Source organism: Ursus americanus, chromosome 13, assembly GCF_024610735.1.
Source record: "Ursus americanus isolate L20-20 chromosome 13, mUrsAme1.1.p, whole genome shotgun sequence".
Taxonomy (NCBI): Eukaryota; Metazoa; Chordata; class Mammalia; order Carnivora; family Ursidae; genus Ursus; species Ursus americanus.
This window is the reverse complement of record NC_142139.1, coordinates 42,753,712-42,772,870: the sequence shown is the minus strand read 5'-3', so window position 1 is coordinate 42,772,870 and position 19,159 is coordinate 42,753,712. Positions and strand designations below refer to the sequence as shown.

Below are 19,159 nucleotides of genomic sequence, written 5' to 3'. Positions count from 1 at the left end.
CATTTCCTTAAGATATTTCTGCCTTAAGTGATAGTAACTAGCCAAGTGACTTACATCTTTTTCTAATGAGAAGCCCGAACACTGTAAAGTTTTATACTAAGTCACCTACATAAACATTGTCTTGTGTAATTATCCTTTAAAGTACGGCTACATGGTTATTAAAATGACTACAGACAGTTTTACTTTTGCAGCAGTTCGCAGGCACATAGAGCAAAAACCAAACAATCCAGCTTCTCGCCATATAGTAGCTGAGGAACTAGAAGTAAAGCCCAAAGTGTAATTTACTTTTTCAAAAATTTAATAATAATTTAATCAAAATTGAAAAATGCATAGATAAAATCTTATATCCTCTACATTACCCAAATATCGAATCTAGATACATGCTTACGCATTTTGGGGATATGCCCCGGGAAACCCTTTCTGCCTTACTAAGCTTTTTTTGCCATTGTACTTTACATCCAAGCACTGCCATATTGGGGTGGTAATCCACGTACTTAGTCCTGCTAACTGGAGGAAAAGTAAATTATTATAGGGTAAGAGAAAAGACAAGAAAATCGAAAAATATCTATAGCAGTGGTGATTTTCCCATTCCCCAGTGCTCTCCAGACATTATTTCCTTCAAATGGAAAGGATTCTTTGTAAAAGAAATTATATATTGCCAACTCATCAGGTGTAAAATCCTCTTTGCTGTTCTAAATTCATAATCAGTTTAGGCGAAAACCGCCTCTGCCCCTCACAGCTTTTGGTATGATGCATATATGAGAAGCGGAAAACAAAGTGTGCTCTTACCAAGACTCTAGGCTTCCTCCTTCCTTCGTTCTAACATCATTTACTGTCTTCAAGTTACTCCCTTGTTAAAAATCTCATTCAAAGGCAATGCCCCAAGTACAAAACAAGAGACATAAAAGTCTAAAGAAAAATACTACCACAAAATATTTTGTCTTCCTAAGCAGTGGTATGTTTAAAGGTGTGGGCTTTGTCTTAATGTGGTGTCCCTAGTCTCCAGCACTGTACCCTAAAGGGCACTTAGCAAAAGTTGGCTGAATTAATGTTTGAATGAACAAGAAACACATTTCAGGGGGCCTGGGTGGCGCAGTCGTTAAGCGTCTGCCTTCGGCTCAGGGCGTGATCCCGGCGTTATGGGATCGAGCCCCACATCAGGCTCTTCTGCTATGAGCCTGCTTCTTCCTCTCCCACTCCCCCTGCTTGTGTTCCCTCTCTCGCTGGCTTGGTCTCTGTCAAATAAATAAAATATTAAAAAAAAAAAAAAAAAAAGAAACACATTTCAAAACAACTCTTCTTCTAAAAGTTTCTTCACATCACATCCCTCATTTATCATACCCATGGATTATGTAAGCCTCTAATTTCTTATTAACTGCCATGGAATCTTTTACTCTGTCATGCTGAAATTTCTACAACCTACTGTAAAGATTTTATGTAAAGGCTTTTCACAGGTGGAAACATTTTCCACTAGGTCAGAGACCTTGGCACAGCAAAGCCTTATGTCAAGACGTAAAATAAAATAAATAGAGTTAATTAAGAATTATTTCTTAATTACTGAGATACTCATTTACACTTTTTCCCCCTATAATGCAAAAGAGATGGATGGATTTTATAACCATAAAAGAGTAAACTCAGACATGATGTAATATATGTACGGAAAACCCATTAAAATAAATGAAGAAACTGATGAAATATAAGGAGTCCTGTAATTAATTCTGTGTGAGTTCTCCAGGACACTTGAGCTCAGAAAAGTCACCAGCAACTGCTTTGAGACGAGGAGCAGTACTATCTGTTGAAACGTTGGGCCTTAGTCTCCAATTGAGCCATTCTATAGACCACACACAGAACAGAATCTTTTCCTCAGTGATTTCAGAGATGGAAGAAAAATCTTACTTTGTGATCTCATGTCAAGACTTTTAGTAGAAGTGTGACATTCAAACAGGGCACAAGGGGTTGTATTTGAGATTGTGGGAATATTGGGGTAAGGGAGAAAAGGAAGACAAGAACAAATGGATGCCACAAAAATCAGACAAAGCCTGCTTTGTGGCTGACGCATCATTCAAATGACCACTGTAGGCTTCGGGGACAATGTAAAATCCAAGACAGAGATGGAAACTGCATTGCAAATTAGTGTCATGTACTTTTAAATGTTTCCTTGTTTGGATTCTTAAATCATACCTGCCAGTGTTTCAATAGGCCAAGAGCAAATGGAGAGGCTCATGAAATCTGCTTTCCTGAGAAAAGTCATCTGAACAAGTGTTAGACACTGTAGAAAATTTCCAGAAGGAGCAGAACTGGCTGTCAGCATGTCTTCCCTTAAGTGACGGAACTGCAAGGAGCCCAAAGCCCAAAGAGAAGGTGCAAGGATAACCCTCTCCCAAAGGCTGCAAGGTGTCCTTGCTCAAGTCACCCTCTGTGGGATCAGAGTTTGAACCAACTTTGCCCCCACAAACTGTGGAGCCTGAGGGCTACTGAAGAATTAAATAAATGAACTTAATTGTACACTGTGTTAAGCAGAACTTTTTTTTAAAAAAAAGTAAATAGAGATGAGAAGATAGAAATAATCATCTTAAATTATTTTTCTATAGTTTATATTTACAAAAAAAAGTTCTCGTTCCTTGTTGAGAGTCTTGGGTTTAAACAAAGATAAACAACAGGTTGAATTTTGTGTAAGTCTGGAGATAAATAAAGATCAGTAGAATTTATTCTGGGTTCAGGAAACAGGTAGTATTCTGTTTCGTATTCTCAAGGCCCAGGACTGTGCTCAGTAAATATTTATTAATGAGTAAATGTTTAACTAAAATAGTGCAGGGGCGCCTGGGTAGTGCAGTCGTTAAGCGTCTGCCTTCGGCTCAGGGTGTGATCCCGGTGATCTGGGATCGAGCCCCACATCAGGCTCCTCCGCTGGGAGCCTGCTTCTTCCTCTCCCACTCCCCCTGCTTGTGTTCCCTCTCTCACTGGCTGTCTCTCTGTCAAATAAATAAATAAAATATTTTAAAAAAATAATAAAATAAAATAGTGCAAATTCTGTTGATATTACAGAATTCCTGATGAACACATGTGAGACTAACAGATATTCCCCAAGAGTAAACCTATGTGCAACTGATAAATAACTGATATACTGTGTGTGAGAGGCACTGTGCCAAGCAAAGATGAATAAAACCTGGTCCTGTAGGTACATACAAGGCCGTTATACTTCCCTGGAAAATAAAGACATTTACTGGCCATGGCCAACTTCAGTGAAGAAGCCCTTTCTTCAAATGCCATGTTCCATGGTCATGCACATTGTTCTCTTCTCCAGGTTTAGGACAACTCTAACCTCGTTGAGAACTCACACACTGGGATCATCTTCTTACCCCACGTGGTGCGCTGAGCTCGTCCACTCAGGAACCCAACTGTGGAGGAGCGGGGATCCCGGGGAGGCGGGGCTGCCATGTTGGTTGAGGGGTGTGGACTAAGGAAAAGCGCAAAAGACTTTCTGGGTTCTTGAAGTCGTTCTGAGCCTGCATGATTACTGAGGAGGGGGTAGCAAACCAGGGAAAGGGTACATCACAACCAAAGCAAGACTGCTTAGGAAGTCCCAGGGAGATTCTGAAGCTGCCTCCATTTACCTAGCAGTGCCGTAGTCTATAACTTTTAAATCTGAACAAGTATACAGAACTGGGCCTGGGACTCAAGGTCCCCTCACCTCACAACCTTCTGTGCCCTAGAAGCCTCAAAGCTAACTCAGTCTCAAGAATATGGCCTACACCTTTGGAGTGTCAAGGAAAAATTAACTCAAGATGAAAAAAATAATCAGTATGCTATTGTCTGACTTCCTAGTGTCTTCTAACTGCGGTAGGAGCTGACTTCTTGTCCTCAAACAGTTTGCATTGTACACACCTCCTAAAGCTGGCCTATACTGTATCGCAGGAGCCTGAGTCTCCCGAGGATAAGGGCATGGCATATTCCTCTTTGAATCTCTACGCTCTGTCCCCGTGCGCTCAACTAAAATAAATGGTACTCATAAGGCAGGACCACGCTGAAGAAATGACAGCATGATAGCTTCTCACCAGATAATTACTTGGATTAAGAGTGAGTGAATTAAGCGGTTGAATTTGTGCACAGGGTTTTGCGAGAGACTGAGGTAATAAGAATATACATTGCCTTCTTAGGCCTAGCAGGGCCAAAGGACATGGGAAAATTATGCAGGATGTCAGACAATCACTTCCATTAGAATCTATAGGTCTGAGGTATCAATGCCACTAATTACTCATTTTCTGAGTGCATTATGTTACGAACACTGAAATCACTGACTCTGAAAAGTTTATGGCCGCACACTGTATACAATATCTTCAGTGATATTAGTGCCATATGTGGCTTTAGAGCTTACAAAACACACTCAGACACAAGTTATCAAAACTGCTTGTTTTTAGCTTCCTCATGGCCAAATGCTTTATGTACATTTATATTTTGCCTTATACTCACAATAAACCTTTGAGGTATTTATTATATTTTGTCCGTCCCACAAATGTGGAAAATGGACCTTCTGAGAAGGTCATACTACTCGTGGGTATGTAACTAGGATTTGCAACCAAGTTTCTCTAACTACAAAACCAAAGTTCTTTCCAGCATATGAAATGGCCTCATGAAATGATCTTCACTTTAACCCTGTGATCCAAATATTATAAATATCACCCCTCAGACTCATTCATTCAATAAACATGTGTTAATGACCTTCCATGTGATGTTTGTACCGTCAACGAAATTCATATGTTGACTCTTACTGTTCAATGTGGTGGTATTAGGTGGGGCCCCTGCGAAGTGTTTAGGTCATGAATGGGATTAGTACCCTTCTAAAAGAGACCCCACAGAGTTCCCTAGTCCCCTCCAAAAGGTGAGGACACAATACGAGGTCTATGACCTGGAAGATAGCCTTCACTCAATTCTAATGGCGCACTGGTCTCAGACTTCCAGCCTCCAGAACTGTGAGAAATAAATCTCTGTGTTTAAAAGCCACCCAGTCTGTGGTGTTTTATTTTATCAGCCCAAAGGGGCTAAGACACGCGTCAAGCACTGTTCTCGGCACTGGAGACACAGCAGCGATCAAAACTACCAAAATCTCTGCCCTCTTTGGAGTTTCCATTCTGGAGACAGGATGGGAAGAGGGGGAAAAAAAAGCCCCACAAATATCTGTCAGCTGGCAAGGGCTGTGGAGAAAGATAAAGCAAGGTAAGGGGTTAGGAAGTACCAGGAAGGATAGGGTCGAACGTGGCTATTGACTATCGAGTGGTCAAGGGTAGGTGTCTTCGATAAGATGATATTTGAGTGAGCAGAGGCCTGAAGGAAGTGAAGGAGCCAGCCCATGGGTTGTCTGGGGAAGGAACGTTTCTGATGGAGAGACTAGTAAGTGCGAAGTCCCCAAGACAGGGATGTGCTTGGCATACTGGAGTAACAGCTGGAAGATCAGTGTGCCAGCAGTGCCAGTGGGCAGCCGGTGGGGGGCAAGGAAGAGATGAAGCCAGAAAAGAATCAGAGACTAAGTCACACTTTTAGGTCACTGTAAGGACTTCGGATTTTACTCCGAATGCAATAAGCCATTGGACAGTTTAGTTCCAATGCAGGACATAACCGACTTGCAGGATTACTCTGGCAGCTGTGAGGAGAATACACCGCAGAAGGGCAAGGGAAAAACCAGGCAGATGAGGTAGGAGGCTATTACTATAGTCCAATTAAAGGGACGGTAGTTTAGACAAGAGTGCAGGTGGAAGACAGGTTTGACTGCGAGGGTCTGGGCCTGAGCGTAGAAAGACAGGGTTGTCATTGGCTGAGATGGACAAGACTGGGGGAGCAACAGGTTTGGGGGTGAAGATCAAGAGTTCAGCTTTAAACATGCTATCTCTACGATGCCTTTTACAGAGGATGTCAAGGCAACTGGATATGGGAATATGGATTTCAGAGGACAAGTCCACGTTGGAGGCGTGAGTATGGAGTCTGTATCAAGGTATTGATGTTAAATATTATAGCTGAGAGTGTCTAAAGAGTGAGTCCAAGAGGAGGCCTGAGGCATTGCAAACCTTAGCTTTTAGAAATAAAGAGGGACAATCAAGGAGACTGAGAAGGAGTGGGCAGGGAGGAAGGAGGAAAACTTCAAGAAAAACATATTTTAAGGAGAGAGTGATCAGTTTGGTCTGATACCGCTGACAGGTCCAGGAGGATGAGGGCCTAGACTGACCACTGATTTTAGCACTCACTGGCCAGTGGATGGAGCTTATTAATTCCAGCTTTCCTGAAGTGAGATAAACAAGGTTTCAAGAGATTAAATAAATTGAACAATCAAGGTCACATAGCCAATTAGCAGCAGAACTAGGCCCAGAACCAAATACTGAACATAGGCCTTCAGAAGTTAGCCATGTTTCTGGAATCCCACAGCAGGTTCTTTTTCAATACATATTATGATCTCATCCTTCCCTCGGTAACTGCGATTCATGAGGGGGGACTCTTAAAGAACATTAAGACTGTAAATAAAAAGAAATAAACATCAGTAGTAGAATGTGGGGGCATAAGGACAGACAATGGTTTGGTATTTCAGGCCAGGGACAATGGCCCTCAAATCAAATGATACAGACTCTGAAACCAGGGCACGCCCAAAGTGTCAAAACACATTTAGATGCAAACAATGTTTACACCTCCCCCAAATGAATTCTCTGTTCATTGTATTTCACTAGATCGTTTCCATGTAAATAAATAGAAAAATAACCCCAGGCCTGATTACCCTATGTTAAAGTGTATGAATAGTCAGGGTTTGAATAATGGGGATCTGATTCCCCACCCTTTTCTTCACTTGATTTCCACCTTATAAAGGGGTCCAAAAAGGGGGAGAGGGAGAACATATTCTTATTTTTAATAAATGAAACAAATCATCGGGAGTGGAGACAAAGGCACAAGAAAGCCCTAAACCACTGAGGTACAAAAGCCACAGTTTTATCTAAGCCCCACTCCTAACTTCAAATCCACAGCCGCCAACAACCGAGTCCACTGTGTTGCCAACTTCTGCGGAAAGGTTTTGCAGATTTTCAACCGGAGAAAAAAACAGGGGAGGGACGAAAAGGAGACAGAAGGCTCGGTCCGGGCGGGAGGGAGGGAACGACTAGAACAGGGCAGGCAGGGAAAGGGAGGCAGGCAGGCACTTTTCGAGGGGGGGGGTTGCGCAACGGCCGGGCCGGCGCCCTGCCGCTCTCTGGAGAGGGGAAAGGTCGGTGCCAAGCTAGGAGGCGTGGTGGAGAAAAGCACAGTTAAAGCGGCTCTAAACTTTGCAGAGTCCAAGTGTCATCGCTCAGATTGTGGCCCCTACACCTGGGATCTCCCTCCAGGGTTGCGGTCAACGCCTCGCGCCTCCCTTCCCGCCTTTTTAACCAAGAACGCCGGGCAGAAAGGAGCGCGGGATGGACAGGGTGCCCGGGATCAGTAGGAGTGAGCGCTGGGCACAAGCTGCCGCTCGGTTACCTGATGCAGAGGAGTCTCCCCCAAAATGCGGAGGCGCAACCCTCCAATCCAGCCCGTCACCCGCGCGGGCTTCCGCCGGGGCGCAGCGTAGCCGGGGTCCTGCGCCCAGCGGGAGAGTCGCCCGTAGCAGGTGCCGCGCCCGGGACGGCTGCAGGCTGCTCCAGGAAGCGGAGAATCCGAGAACCCGCGCGCGCTCGCGGGGCGGCTCTGCTGGGTGACGGCGCCGCGCGCGCCCCCTGCTGGCCAGGCTGCACCTGCGCGCCGAGCCCGGGGTCTGAGGTCCGCCCCGCCAGCCACCCGGGCTCCAGCAATTTCAACAAGCCTGGCCACAAAACACGGTTTAACATAACAAAAAATTATTTAAAACAAAACAAAACACGGTTTAGCGTTGCCGGCTCGGCTCCTTTCCTCTGCTTTTGGGGTTTGTGCCAATGATTTTAAGATCTTCCCCGCATTCCCCACTCCCTTCCAAATTCTGAGCTTGAGAAGGAAAAATCCAACAAGACAGATATGGCAGCCCCCAACTTCTCTTCTTCTCTTCCAAGGAGGTGGAGAACTGTATCCAGGGCAGCTTTGTTTCTCCAGCCAGGTCTGTGAAGAACCTGGTTTTCCGATACTTAAAAGTACCATCTGAGCAAGGCCTGCTGGGAACACAGATCGGCACGCACGTTCTTACATAATAAGTATGAGAGGGACGCAAAGGAAGTAGCAGAAGGTGTTTATAACCATTTAATTTTCGGTGGACAGAAAGAGGAGCTAGTCTCCTTTTTATACTTAAGATTTGAGCCATTTTGTTTCCATTCATGCACTTATCATTCCTTCAAGTCCCATGGTGCTGGTTCGTCTTCTAGATTGAATTTAACAAAGCAAGAGTTTAAGTTAGGAGTAAAATTTTATAATAAAAGGAAGAAAACAGAGACCAGACCTTTCTTTGTTACTGAATAATTATATTAATATAAAGTTTATGGATCTGAGAAGTTACGTGACTGACAGTAAAATAGTTAACATTTACTGAGTTCTTACTATTTATCAGAAGCTGTTCTAAGCTTTATTTTATAACAAAAATGGATTCTTATAAGGTGCTTTTAATGTTTTCTATTTATTAACACATTAAATAAAGCAACCTTATGTGATGGATAATGTAAGTATCCCCATTTTATGGCTGAGACGTAGAGAAGGTCACACAGCTAGAAGTAAGCTGTAAGCTGGAAATTAAATCCAGCTAACCTGGCTCCAGTGTCCATACTCGCAGCGGTTATGGGTTATGTTTTACTGCCTCTGTTAGAAAAGAATTAACTATGATCTCCTTTAATCCTCAACACAAACCCACAGGGGGCCCGGGGGGGGGGGTCCTGTTATTGTCTCTCTCCATCTTACAGACAAGGAGACGTAGGCCCAGAGTGGCTAAATAGTTTTCCAGGATAACAGAGCTAGTGCGTGGCACAGGTGAGAGGGTGATAGTCTAATCCTTAACCAAACCACAGGAGGGGAGATGCTATTTTCATACACTCAACCATACAGAGGGAGAAGGAATTACCAAGCAACTTTTATTACCTTTCAATACTGAGCCCCTGGGCTTTAGGCTCAGTCCCTCTGCGTCCTTTTTCAGAACTAACTTGGCTGCAGTGTCTCTCCAAGTCGCTCCGCCATTGCTGTATTCCGTTATCGAGGTCAAGAGCATAGGGGTCCTTGACCAGACTCAGAGGAAGACTATTAGCCATTTTGCCTACTGCCGGAACAACTCTTCCCCGAGGAGGGATAGCATATTTAAAGTACCTACACACTGTGAGCTTTCACCCCTTTTGTGGCCGGCCCTCCAGGACACTTTGGGAAGGGACAATTAGGTGCCTCAGTACCTCCAAGCCCTACCTGGGAAACAGTGTTGCCTTGTGCAGGGGACCAAGAGCAATCAAAGAGGAGGCACAGAGGATGTATAATGCCACGACCATACAAACAACTTGATTTTCAGTTTTTGAAATTCATTTCTTTCTCCCTTTGGAGGCAAGGCCTATCTTGCCTAGTATAGTGAGTCGGAGGGATCTGGGGCTGATGGAGGAAGCAGATAAGACCATGAGGCGGGAGTAACACACAGCAAGCTTTATTCGGGCAGCACAGTGACAGTGTGCACGCGGGAAGTGGGGAAGGGAGTCCACACAGTATAGGGTCATTGGATGCTATGACAGCACAGGGCTTCCTCCCAGGACAGTAGGAAGGTAAGGGAAGTCCTGGGGAAGAGGATGATGGGAGCAGCCCCCTGGGAGTTTCTGACCTGGGAACTCCGAAGGGCAGCAGCAGAGTAGAGGTCTTTAACAGCTACAAGGTTTATCTTGTCTGTGGCTAGCGGATGTTGGACGCAGTTTCTCGGCATATGCAAAGCAGTTCTAAGTAAGTTTTAAAATATGCTTATTTGAGCTGTATTTAAAACAACTGAATATGTTTTTTGTTTTGTTTTGAGAGAGAAAGAGAACACACACAAGTGGGGATGGGGGGAGGGGCAGAGCGAGAGGAAGAGAGAGAATCTTAAGCAAGCTCCACACCAGCACAGAGTCCAATGCAGGGCTCACACTTAGGACCCTGAGATCATGACCTGAGCGAAATTAAGAGTCAGACGCTTAACCGACTGAGCCACCTAGGCGTCCCACTGAATATGTTCTAAATATGAAAATTTGGTTTTGGTGCCCATAGGCTTTTGAGTTCGTGGGTCCCAGCCTGTTCTAAAGAAATCAGCAACCTAGGGGCCAATATCGGGGGCCACCTTTGGCTTCTTTATGTAGCATGCTAAAACAAGGATCTTAGGAAGTACAACCAAACACACATCTAGAATCCACAGCTCTGCCGGGCCCAGACTGATAAAAAAGAGGCTCCCAGGCACATTGCACACCCAAATTCTGAGTTCAGCTTTCTGACCTGAGAGCCCATTGCGGCCTAAGGATGAAACTGGTTCACCAGCAGGTGGCTCTGTTGCATTACATATCAGAGAGGCTGCCTCTTTCCACATAGAACCTTAAAATACAGCGTATTCCCAAATTCCTTGTATTCTGGCCTCTAGCCCTATGTAATCTGGGATATCTATAATGACATATGCCGTATTAAACCTATTCACTATTCAATCCAACAGATTTGCCCAAGCCCCTCCGGAAATTCAATACAATTAGACTAATTTCACAAGATATGCCAATGAACAAAAGCAATTTACTAGGCAGGCTACCTGCTTCTGACTCCATGGAACATGATATAAGTAAAATGACTACCCCACTACTCATTCTTTATTATTGGACATATTCTCCAACAGCGAAGATTCTCTCTCTTACATTGTTGATTATTCTCTACCTCGAAAGCACCCTGAGGCCCAGATAAATAGGTGAACTTAAGTGCAGGGGATTTCATTCTAGAGATCTGAAAGTCTGGCATGTCTGTAGGATTGGGGCATGAGACAGGGATGGAGACTTTCTTCCATTCTCTGTTCTGTTAGCCTGAAATTCAGGTCCAACTTCTATCCTCAAGCCCCTTCATTTTCATACCATATTTTCTTCTTGGAAACTCTTCACTCTCTCTCATTGACTCAGCATCAGGTCTCATTCCCAAAGCTCTGTCTCTAGCATTCCGACACCATTACCTATTAGAGGTCTCACTACCGCTCAAACTTAAAATGCTGGAGATTGGACTCATCTCTCCCCGCTAAACCAGTTCCTCCTTCTCATTTTCCTCCATTTACGTTAGTGGTCACACCATCTGTCTCATTCCTCAGCGTTATTATCTGTGGCCCTTTCCTCCCCATCTCTTCCTTCCAACTCAACTCTTCCCTGAGTCCTTTCTAGTGTATTTTTGTAGCGTGTTTGAATCTCTCCAAATTGTTTCTTGAACATCAGCTGTGTGCAAGGGCTTCTGGAACATGTAAGGCATTGGACTTGGCGGCAGCCTGCTGTTCATTCTTCTGGCAGCATCGAGGTAATTCTCATAAAGCAATATGTAGCCATAAATCGAATTACCGAAAGTCTGATTTTGAACTTAAATAGAAGAAACTCATACCTTTTGGGGTTTTTTAGAATTCTTTTTGCAACAAGAAATGATTCCAGTGGGACTTTGGTAGAAAACATAATAAAGAGGAATTATATGAGCTTTGAAATTGCTGAGCAGAAATCAGGCCACCTTATGTAAAGCAGGTGTGATTATTCCTCAGCACAGCGTGCAAAGCTGGTTCTATGTTCCTGAGCAGAGCAATCAGCTAGGGAAGTTTGTTAATAAAATGCACATTCCCTGGGGTCCATACCTGGATACTCTGTTCAGTAGATCTGGAAAAGGGCTGAGGAATCTGCATTTTTAAATAAAATACAACAGAAATCTGAGGAGCTTTTTAAAGAAATCGTCATGTAGAAGAAAGTCTAAGTACTTAAAACAGAAATAAAATATTGTCCTGACATCATTAAATTGCTTTATACCACTACTCTTAAATCAGTCACCTAATTTGTGTCATATGATCCCATAATTCTCTCTCAATAGCTGACTGTTTGCTAAAATTCTATCTTTAGAAGTTCATATCTTTGGTTTCTAGTTTTACCTCAGGTTTAAATTTCCATCTTGGCAGAAGTGACACTTCCATCTGGATCAGTCATTCACACCTTACCACATATGTGTTTATCAGAGCCTGTTCTGGGGAGAACAGAAAACAGGTAGGGATTCCTGAAAGGAGAAAGAAGGTACCACAACACACCCAAGGAGGGCAAGGTGCTGGGGCCAAGATGGGAGGCACCGATATGATTCTTCAAAGCACACAGAGATGTGGCGTTCTGAGGCACAATTGCAAATTGTGGTTGAGATGTGCCGGGGGGGGGGGGGGTACCCTAAGACCTAGCAAGAGTTTCTGAAATGTTGGCTATGACCCCTCTTATTGGTGCTAGCTTGGGGCATAGTTGGGTAAGCTGGGCTAAAGTGTGGGACCAGGACAGACAAGTCTAAAGGAAGGGGCAGATAAAGGTCATTTGGCTTTCTTTACCACACACATGAACCCTACACCTGTGTGCGGTAGACAGTTTTCTTAAGTTAGTGCAAATGCCTGACAGAGCTCCAACACACAATGCTTTGTCAATTCCCTTATTTTCCCACCTCCTACTATTTTATTTAACTTTGTTAAGGTTGTACTGTTGCTCAGGACCCCCCGAGCAGCTTCTAGGCCAGTGGGAGTAGCTCAGAGGCCTTTGCATAGCCTTCTCTCCTTACACCTCATAGACTGGATCAGGAGAAGCAGTGACCAGTGGAAATTCTTCCAGTGCTGTGGCACTGGCACTTGTCCAACCTGCTTTAATGGACATCATTCCAACCTGGATTGGTTTCCAAGTGTTTTATAGTTTTGCTTTTGTTTTCCAAAAATAAAACACATGCGAGGTCTCCTTTGGTCAAAAAGTCACAGAGAATGTGTCTCTTCTGGCCTGATGTCTCTCAAATGAGGTCACAGAAGAACCACTGTGGTTTGTCCGGGGGACAGCTACTGTCCACCAGCGCTATTTCTGATCCAGCCTGTGGGGTCTGATTTCGTGGCTACAACTGTGAACACATTTTGCTCTGGGACAGAGGCTTTCAAGGCTGGGGTAATTTGTCTTTCCTTCTCTTGACTAATCTTCTAAACCCCTTAATATTCATATGCTTTCCCTCAAACTGCACTTTAACATTATTCACTAAACATGTATTTATTTGTATTTATTGAGGAAGTGCATTGTTATAGCAGATAAAAATCCTTACTTTCATGGGGCTTACATAAAATTTATTTTCATTAATTTATTATTACATGACTTAATATTGTTTTTAAAATTTTATGGGATTGCGATACCTTAATCCAATTTAGATTTGACTGATAAGCTACATTGGGCATATTTTTGTGGAGAAGCTTAAATACAAGGCTGAGAGGTTTGTATTCTCTTGGATAGGAGGTAGAGTGTCCTAGAAGGTTTTCGATGAAGAGAATGACATGATCGGAGTTCCCTCACAGGATACCAGACATGACAGTAGGATGTCGATGGACTTCATCATGTTTCACGGGGTTCCTTTACTTTATTCTCACTCTGTCATTTCCCTGGGCTGGGCAAATCTCTCACAACCCCAAACCAAAAAATTACGAATGTTAGCTTAACTACTCACCCTGCAGATACCTGGGAGGCCTGCAGGGAGCAATGATGAGCCAGCTACAAGCTTTGCAACTAGCTCCGCCCCAAACCCAGCAAACCTGGCCTTACCACAAATGGCTTCCCAGGCCACCCTGTCCCAACTGGCCCGGGCTCCGCCTCTCTGGTTCCCTTGCCCTTCTTTATTTTTTTTGCAGACTTTGTCACTACTGGATATTATATAATATATTGCTTATTGCCTCTTTCTCTCCACTGGAGTGTAAACTTCTTGACAGCAGACTGTTTTGTTCATTGCACTGAACAAGGACGGCCTGGCAAATGGTCCATGCTCAATAAACATTTAGTCTGAGCGGCCAGTGGAGGAACATCGCGGGACAGTGTGCGTTAATTCTCTAACCAAATTTTGGGGTGCATATTTGATTAAGCGTTACTTTGAGAATTTTCCTAGCATAATTCTATACAATAACTGTGTCAGAGCCAGAGGCAGCTTACCATATCAGGAAGATAAGAGGAGTGTGAGGGCACGGCCTTCCATACCCATTAGGAGATGATGCAGTATTCGATATTGATGAAGTGCTACTGGGGAAATTGACCTAAAAAAGCATATTGGGTGAGATCCGGAAGTATTGATATGAGACTATCAGGTAGCTCCCCAACCGAGAGGGATGCATGAGTAAACAATTGGTTTCCAGGATCTCGGTAAATGGAATTTCCTCTGTGTTGTTTATAAAAGATGAAACACAGTGTTCTGAATTTTGACTGATTTTGTCTCTTTATGGATGAGCTTTTCCTAGTTATCCCTGAAGACAGGTCATTTTTCAGTAACCTACTGGCACAGTAATTATCAACCAAGAATGTAGTTTACACTCTGGTCTTCCTTGCAAAACATTCAGTAAATATTTGGGCTTTTGCAAATCGTATCTTTGTTTATCAGGGGAAGGTCACTGTTCTACCACTCAAGGTAAAGTATACACAGCAATCTACGTTTAAAGAAGGGTAATGTATGTCACCTTTCATGGATGAAGCCAGGTCCTTCAAATGTCAATACAAAGTTAACTCTTTATAGACAGCGTATTCTGTATGGGCCTAACTTCGAATTGAAAGGGCTATACTGCAATCCCATTCAGGTAGTAAACTAACCCCAGTAGTTAGAATTTAAAACAGAGACACAAGTCTAATCAGTATTTTCTTACTCTCATTCAAGATTGAAGGTCAGAGCAAATGCGGGCATTAAGCAAGACAAGATGAATCATTTCGTTTCTCTGATAGCATTTCCTATTCTCCCTACCTCCCCTCCTTCTTTAGGAATATATAATTTTTTTTTCTCCAAAGATAATTTCTTTGACAAAATGACCAGAGTTCTCCTCAAACATAGTGCTGTCCCTTTCACCACAGGCTAGTCTCTCTATTCAGAAGGTTAAAAGGTCCTGTCCCTCTAGAGCATAATTTTGTGAACGTTACTTGGCCCCTTTGTCATTTTTTTTTAAACCATACTCACTTGCTTCTGCTATCTTCTGCTGATCACAGTCAGTGGGGAGAATTGTTTCATAGGGTGAGGGATCTCAAATGGTAGATGACATGAAGATAGAGAGGAACAAACCAGGAACTCAGTAATAGAGACCAGTTTGGCACTTAAATCTAACATTGATTTGTCTCAATTCAGGGCAGTCTCAGAACATTTCTTAAAATCCAGCAATACTAAAAATGGCTGCTGCTTGACCATCTTTGGCCATGAATGCAATTCTGTTTGGGATAATCCTTCTTTCTCTCAGTTGCTTACTTTTCTAAAATCCCATCTATAGCACTTTTGAACAACCCTGCCGCTAGGCCAGATGTCCCAATAGATACTTGTGATGGAGCTTGATGAAGTTATGAAGCTCAAAACCCAACCTGTGGCTGCTGCCCAGCCCCCAGTGAGAACTCCATATTGCATGTCCCATGTTGTTTTTCTGACTTTGATTTACATAGTGAAACCAAAAGCACATTGTTCAGAGCCTATCAAGAAACCATTTTCATTTTCACTTTCCTTGGGCTATTTTTATGAACAAAGCAAATACACGCACTGACAAAGTTGTTTCCCTTAATGGGATATTTTTACAATTCAGTTGGATTGGTTTTCAACATGTCAACAGGTCATTTTCTTTCTGCCTACTTCGAGGAAATCCAATACTGAGGAGGGAGGCTATAAATTTAGCTTGTACCTAAAAATAGTTTATTAATTAGAAAAATAGAAATATCACTATTAGCATTGATTTGAGCTTCCTTGGACCACCTAATGGATGTATCTTCCTTTAATCTACAGAGAAAATTCAATTGATCAATTTTTACTGAACTTAAATCATTGTCAGCATAGTCAGCATTGAAAAAAGGCTTCCACCTAAAATCGGACTGAAAATTCAAGCATCGTAAGACAGTAAAAATCCAGGTTTTTTATGGAAAGACTATAAAAGACGGTCTAGCCACCTTTGTCTCTAACTCAGAGAAAATAGGCAGATTAGATAGAGAAGATAGAAGTAAATCTATGTTCATACAACTGTACATGCACCAACTTAGATATATGTGCACACACATTCCTTTTCTTGATCCATAAACTTCGCTAGGAACCCATTCCATCAGTGCATAACTTTGATTCTCATAATAACATCTTGTACCTGAATATCACCTTAGGTTAAGAAGAGCTTCATGATTGTATTCAGAGTCATGGTTAAGAGCTCAGGTGTTGCGCTCATGGGTTTGAATTTCTGTTCTGGGACCGTGACCTTGCATAGGCTGTCACAACCTCTCAGAGACCCTCTTTGCTCGTTTAGAAGGTACACATAATACTATCTGCCTCCTCGGCTTGTTATGAGGATTAAATGAGAGAATATACAAAATGGCAACAGCTAAACCACAGCATGACATCAAGCATAAAGAAAATGGTCAAAATCTGTGGCTCTTTTTTTTTATTCCTGTACATCTATTTCATTTGTCCCCAGGTCAAAAAAGTCTTAAATTAACTCTAAATAATCAAATTAAAATGGAGCAAACAATTTTGGAGCAGAGATGAACAAAACAGACAAGGGTTTCACAAGCAAAATATCAATATATGAAGACCTTTTAGCAGTAGATGTTGTATTTTCAAATGAGAACACAAACAGTTGGATGATAGGCAGTTTGGGAGATTACTGTTTCATGAAATGGACCCATTGAGCTTTGAACTAAATGAAATGATAATTTTGACTTAAACACTACATAAGCTATTTTCTCAGAAAACAGATCTAGAAGTAGAAGAAATCTGACTTAACAAATATTCTTCTTTCCTGGAATTCATTAATCATTTATAATTTATCAGAGAAAAAAATGGCCCAAATGTGGGAGAGAACAACTAGTTAAAATTTAACAAACCTAAGAGATACCAGATTGAATGCAGGGCCAATGTAGGCCACTAAATCGCAGTTGGTCATCTTGACCCAAAGAGCGTCTTATCTAATAAAATTCTGATTGAGATTGGGGCAAAAAACAAGTCTTTTCTCCAGAAGTATGATTATGCATTTCAGATCCAGTGCAAGTCAGTAAAAGCCAGAAATACAAGTACTATACTTCTCAAGTTGGATATGATACAAGGCACCTGGGTGGTTCAGTCAGTTAAGTGTCTGACTCTTGATTTCAGCTCAGGTCTTGATCTCAGTGTTGTGAGTTCAAGCCCCACATTAGGCGCCACACCCAGTGTGGAGCCTTACTTAAAAAAAATTGGGTATGATAGAATGTCCAATTTCCTCAATTTAAGTGTCTATCAACCTTGTGCATATGAGAGTATATGTGTGTGTGTTTGTGTATAAATATAAAATTTAACACAAAGTTATGAATTGTTACCTTAAATTCAACAAAGCAACACCTTATGGTCTTCAGCAAAGAGAACCATAGTAACCATATGCTCTGCGGGAACACACTCTGCATGAACGCTCTTACTAATAGGAAGTACATCTTCTCACAAGGCATGCAGTCCAGTTCCATTCATATTTCATCTTGGAATGGTGGAATTAATTTAGGTGGAATTTCCATCTAAATCAGACAACCAGATGCTTTCTTCTTCGGGGAGTATTACAGAATCAAACTGCGGTTAGTTACAATAGATGATTTATTAAAGAAAACTTTCTATAGCCTGAACAACAAAGCTTGTTCCCCATGAACCAAATCTACTAATAATGGTCAATCTTAGAATTCTATTAAATTAAGTACTTATTTTTACAAGTTCCAATTTTCACTTGAAAATATTTGGTAATTCGTAATCCTTATAAGCATTTACTTAACACTTTCTATAAGTCAAGCAATGTGCTCAGCACATTATTCCATTGAATCCTGGTAACAATCTTATGAGGTAGGCATTATATTATAAATACAATTTCTACTTTATCAATAGATACTGAGACTCAGAGAGGTTAAGTGACTTGTATGGAGCGATATACCTTGTGAGTCGTAGAGATGAGACTTTTTTTTTTTAAAGATTTTATTTATTTATTTCAGAGAGAGAGACAGCAAAAAAGGGAACATAAGCAAGGGGAGTGGGAGAGGGAGAAGCAGACTTCCCGCGGAGCAGGGATCCCGATGGGGAGCTCGATCCCAGGACCATGGGATCATGACGCTTAATGGGTGAGCCACCCAGGCGCCCCTAGAGATGGGACTTAAACCCCGGCAGATGGACTCCAGAACTCTTAACAACTTCCTATGTGTATTCTCCTCAATTGGGCTATATACTCATTAGAAGGCAATGTTTTTGTCTTTTATATTTAAATTTTTAAGAATCAAGAAATAGTTGCTAATACAACAACTAAATCATTGTGATAATCGATAATTACATGTTTTAATTATATGTCCTTTGGGGAAGTAATATGTGCATAGACTCAAAATTCTAAAGACACAGACTATACAGAAAAAGTGAAGCCTTTTCCCCAACTTTGTCCTTTACCCTTCCACCCCATACCTCTGTAGACTCTAGTGTGTCATCTTGAAATGATATTCGGTGTATATGCTAACATGCATGTGAATATATTCTATTGTCTCTTGTATGTAGCGTTTTGTTTTGTTTGGCTAGGAAGGTTTTTTTATGTAGTCAAAATTCAACGATCTTTTCCGGGGTTTTGTGTCATATTTAATAGACCTTCCATACTCAAGTATTATGAATGATTTTTCTCATATTATTTTTCTAGTATTTTTGTGGTTTCCTTTTTTATGTTTAAATATTCATTTAGTCTGGAATTTATTTTTTAAAAAACTTTATTATTTATTTGAGAGAGAGAGCACACATGGGGTGAGGGGGGAGAAACGGTCTCTCTGCTGAGCAGGGAGCCCGATATGGGATTCCTGAGCTGAAGGTAGATGCTCAATTGACTAAGTCACCCAGGCGCCCATTAATCTGGAATTTATTTTTGGCATAAGAAGTTAGGTACATGTGACACTTAATTATTTTCCCCAGATAGCTTCCCAATTGTCCTAACACCAGGCCAATGAGATAATTGAATAATTTTAAAGGCTTACTCTCACTCAGCCCAGTTTAATTCAATGTCATCAAATCATCA

General features: G+C 42.1%; 1 protein-coding gene across 7 annotated transcripts in view; it reads right to left on the bottom strand.

Annotated features, from left to right (window-relative positions):
- Window positions 1–8,056, bottom strand: part of LRAT (lecithin retinol acyltransferase) — a 132,205-nt gene extending 124,149 nt beyond the window's left edge. For 3 of the 7 annotated variants that reach the window (XR_015726509.1, XR_015726510.1, XR_015726511.1), the window contains exon 1: window positions 6,989–7,162. The gene's annotated coding sequence lies outside the window, so the exon portion shown is untranslated. Of the gene's footprint in view, window positions 1–6,988; window positions 7,163–7,488 lie in introns of those variants that run through there. The other 4 variants (XM_087866532.1, XM_087866535.1, XM_087866533.1 and 1 more) reach the window with 2 other exon arrangements.
- Between the last annotated feature and the right edge of the window lie 11,103 nt (window positions 8,057–19,159).